We start from the raw sequence: 5,261 nt of genomic DNA, 5'->3' as shown, positions 1-5,261 counted from the left end.
GAGGGGAAGAGAGAGAGGGAGAGGGGGAGAGAGAGTGAGGAAGACGGAGGGAGTGTGTGTGTGTGTGTGTGTGTGAGGATTTGATGGTAAAAAAGGTTACCAATGTCACTTGATATGTATGAAAATATTAAATGTAATATTAACATAATTAATATTGAACTCTTAAAGTTAATGTGGCCACGTTGCAACGCACGGGGGTTCTTCTAGTAAATATGGGATGATAGTTGAGGCAAAGTTCGGTACTCCCTTCGTTTCTTTTTAGTCTGCATATAAGATTTGGTCAAAATCAAACTATGTTAATTTTGACTAAGTTTATAGAAAAATATATCAAGATTCACAATATGAAATCAACATTGTTAGATGCATCATGAAATTAATTTTCATACCATATATCTTTAGTATTGTAGATGTTGGTGTTTTTTTCTACAAAGTTGGTCAAACTTTATAAAGTTTGCCTTCGACCAAATCCTGTATGCAAATTAAAAAAAATGGAGGGGGTACTTTGTTCTACAACTTTTCTATTCTTTTCTTTTGTAGCTGAACGGACATTTTTGCAAAAAAAAATGCTAACAATTATTTAACCAAAAGATAATGCAAACAGTTGAACACCTCAAAAGTAGCAGCAGCAATTTACATCCTTGATCACCAAGTGACACATGTGGTAAGCAATCCAAAAAAATTTACATCCTTGGTTTTTTCTCTCTGTGTTTTAAACATTTTTGTGGTAGACCATTGTATACAAATAATCTATTTCAAGAGTCGAAACTAGATAGCCGACAAAATAACTATATGGTAGATTAATAATCAACGTCTCATGTATGTCACTATATTTATTCATAATTTGATTTTTTAGTAAAATATTATTTGTTTTGAACCCAACAGAACTATTGACCGTGGACGTGCTTTGCATGTGCCAATGTACTAGTACTAGATCGGTAACGCGCCTTGGCGCGAGGGTGCCGGTCCTAATGACTTGGGCAAGCGAATAAATATCAAACGCATGTTCATGAGAAAGAACAACTGATTTTCGGGTTTAAGAGAAAGAACAAACATTCACTCTGTAGTCTGTACCAGAAGCATGGCATCATGAGTTTAGCACGGTCATGAGACTACAATAGCTAATTGCATTTAATCCGTCCCATGAGCTAGGTAGCATCAAGTTCAGTATGGACATCAGTGAGATTACAAAAACTAATTAGATATAAGTTCAATAGTAAGAGTAGGAAAATGAGATTGCAAATGCAAGACCAAATGGCTGTGAAGACAGGAAAACTATGCGAAGTCATAGTTAGGCATACTAATGCTTGGTTCAACTGCCTTTTCGATTAACTCCATGAGTGCCATTCCATATGACCTGATGTGAATAGTTTGTGAGATGGATGAACCATAAAATGTTCTTTTATAGACAATGCACTTCCGATTTTGTACCTTAACCTTTTAAAGCGTATGGACATTGAGCGATGGTTTCCCCTTGTAATCTTGAAGGAGAAGACACGTATCTGATATTCTTTCATCACTGCCGCCTCGACAAAGTCTGGCCAATTGGTTTATTCTTTGATCCCTTTTTTATAGACCGGATCACAAATCAAAATAGTACCAACTGCAACAAAAGCAAGATGTAGCCATTGATGTGCATTCATGGCAATGCTGGAAGCACGCCTGGGTGCGTGAGAAGCAGCAAAAACTGGATACCAAAACTGAACATTATTTATGAGAGATCCTAAAAACTTTCACACACATGAACGTTGCACTTCACATGGGACTGAAATACAACAGCACATGCTTTTTGCCTTTTTGGTCACAAAAACACCGTTACACAATTAAAAATAAAAACCTTCCAAAAGCACCACTTAAATTGCTTTAAAACATGGGCAAAATGACCAATAGAGATGACAAAAAACATATAGGTTGCAGTCACATATGCAGAACATCAAGTATATAATGCATTGCCCTATAAAATACGAGACTAATATCTGCTTAATAGGTGCCTTTCTTTATCTATTGGCCTCGTAAAGTTCTGCCACAGCCTACGAATAATGCTACAATTTCTGAAAGGTTTGTATCCACAATAACTTTTAGGACCAAGTACAAATGGCATACATCACCGTGTTTACAAGGTTATACCAGCTGCAAACTATGGGTAATTAACTTTTATTTAGGAAATCAAGAAATAATTCATCAAAGCCAGTGTAGAAACAAAATGTGGTACTTCTCATGCAGCCAACAGTAATAGAGCAAGAAGGGGGGAAGTCCACGCCGACCAATACATTATCCGCCAGAGAATCTTCAACTTCCCTTTGCCAAGAATTGGGTAAGTTCCTCCATGCATGGAACACTCTACTTATTTATAGAGTGCAGCAGCATTCAGCTAACGAGACACCTTAATTGTTAGTACATGCAATTGTGAATAATTAATAAGATTGTTCTAGATTCACCGAGACATGAAAAACTGGTATAGTAGTTTCTGATTTTCAGAAGACCTTGATTATTTTCAGCTTTACATTACTAAGGAAACCTGCATGGACCTACTCTATGGGCAACCAATAGTAATATATAGTACTACCTGTCCATTTCCAGCTTTGTACATAAATATCGGAACCATTGAATAAATATCGATGCCACATACAAAAAGCATAGAAGATAGAATAGACGACTGGGCATTTTTGAAGCTTGACTTACCCGTGATGCCGCAAACACAGTCTTAAGCCCGAGCATATCAACAAAGAACTCGCAAAGAAGGTGAGAACCTCGCCATGGCAAAGCTATACCATGTCTCCTGCTTCATGGTGATGAACTGATGATCATGAGCTCCACACTCACCATCGCTCCACCTTGATAATCTCTCATTGTTCTCCACAGCATGGCACCTGGCATCAAAGAAATTATTTTAGAACCTGTAAAACCATATTTGGAACTAAGGAGACCTAATATTTTGTAAGATCAGAGTCGTTGAGAGCAAGTTTACTATCATATCAGCTGAAACTATATGCAAATATGCAGGAAAACAGTGCTGGTCTTGCAGTGTCACTCCTTGAAAATTTATATTGGATGTTTGTGCATAAAGCTGATAACCAGATCATCCTAGTAGCTATATTTTGCTAAAAAAAACAAACTACAACTCATGTAGATCGAAATTGCATAGGAGCACTCGGCGCCGACGCTCATCGGAATCTTGACCATGCAGGCATCTTGGGATCCGCACACACTAAAGTAGCCCCACTGTATTCATAACATTTTCAGATTGTATGCGCTTTCCACTGTTCCGTATATCAAAAGTGAGGTCCACGCGCTTCTGTCCCCGGAGAGCAAAGTCTCTGTCCTTATCACAGAGATTGAACTCAACTACCAACGGCCAACCACCTATTTCATGTTAATGCATGCACCGGCCTCTTCCATCCATTCATGTTACCGTAGACAGGAAATTCCACCGCATCATCATCGCCCTGCTGGCACTAAATCTCCTTGTTGTACTATTCGTCTGCGCCGAGGTTGCTTTAAACCTTCGTCTTCAAGGAAAATTGTACTTGTGAGACCTAGTCAGCACATCCAGGCCATGTTACCACATCAGTAGTACAAAATAGTTATACCATGTCACAAGGTTAAGTCTAGATTGATTTGTATCTAATCTAGGGCATTAATGTCATCTGTCATCAACTGGCAGACAATGGCCAACAAATAATATGTAATCTCTATTATTGCTAATCTTAATAATGTTTTCATCAATCTAGCCACCAATGATGATATTCATTAGGTTTTTTCATATGACCCTTCCATGCACATGGTCGTACGAATCCTACAACGTACACCGGACATTTTTATTGCAGCCACGTCAACTTCCAACCCTCTCTCGTGCACTATTTTACCTCAACACACCTTTTACCATGTCAAATCCCACAAACCAAAAGACCTCCATCAAGTTTTTTGTCCACGAAATTGCAGACATATTAAATGAGTGCACAGTCATTTATTACCACCTTACACAACCAAACCTCACACGCTTTCCATCCGTCATTATAAGCACAGGTATGAACTGTTTGTTTCTACGCGTTGGATTTGTATTCGCACGAACAAAACATTTTGTAAAAGGTGGCACTGATCCCGAGCTAGTAGGTGACACTACCGGAACAGGGCTCTAAGCCGACAACCAAATGTATGCCGACCGCCGCCGTCGGCCTAATCCGAGCTATGCCGACAGCTAGGTCCTGGCCGTCGGCGTACAATGGCCGTCGGGCTATCCCCGTCTACGCCGACAGCAGCCGTCGGCACATAACAGCCGTCGGCTTATCCCAGACTACCCCTACAGCTGCCGTCGGCATATATAGGCCGTCGGCATAGATGCGGGCCCGCCGACAACACTCATCACGGCTGGCTAACGACGTCAAATCTATGCCGACGGTCGTGACGGGTGGCCGTCGGCATAGATACGGGTGACACGTCACCGATCCAGAGCGCACCTACCAGGACCTATGCCGACGGCAGCCGTCGGCATAGCTGACACGTCATCGATCCGCGGCGCTGTCCATCTGCCCTGGCCGCAGCTATGCTGACGGCTTTGCCGTTGGCATAGTTTTTTTTTCTTTTTTTCTTTTTTCCGTATAGTATTATTATTATTATTATTATTATTATTATTAAGCATACAGTATGTGTTAATAAGCATACATATAGATTGTGTTAATAAGCATACATATAGTATGTGTTAATAAGCATACATATAGTTTTTTTTCTTTATTATTATTATTTAATTAACTTACATACAGTATGTGTTAATAAGCATACATACATTATTTTTCGGTTCTGTACAGAGCGGTGTGACCCCCCTCACGAACGGTGCTGCCGCCAACCGGCAACTGGAATGGGGAACAGCCGCATCGGGTCTATACGAAGGGGACTTTGCTCCAAGTGTTCATATATATCGGATGACCTACCACAATCGGATGGTGTTATGCCATGTCCGAAGAGGCGGCACGCATCTCCGGGGTGTGGCCCCGTCACGGACGGCGCCGCCGCCGGCACCTGGAGGGGGGGAACGGACGCGTCGGGTCTACATGGAGTGGATGTATCTGTGGGTTTGGCTCGGATGTTGCTCCCGGGTGTCCTTATGGGCGGACCTGACACAACCGGGTGGAGAGGTCCACTGGTCAAAGCCCGTCCGTGCAAAGTCAAAGGGCTAGATCTCGTGGTCAAACGCTACAAGGTTAGCCGGGACGGGGGCCCTGGGGGGTAGCAATGCCACCGGAGCGTCGTACCGGGCCCTCATACAT

The sequence above is a fragment of the Triticum dicoccoides genome, chromosome 5A (assembly GCF_002162155.2).
Source record: "Triticum dicoccoides isolate Atlit2015 ecotype Zavitan chromosome 5A, WEW_v2.0, whole genome shotgun sequence".
NCBI lineage: Eukaryota > Viridiplantae > Streptophyta > Magnoliopsida > Poales > Poaceae > Triticum > Triticum dicoccoides.
This window is presented reverse-complemented; position numbering follows the sequence as displayed.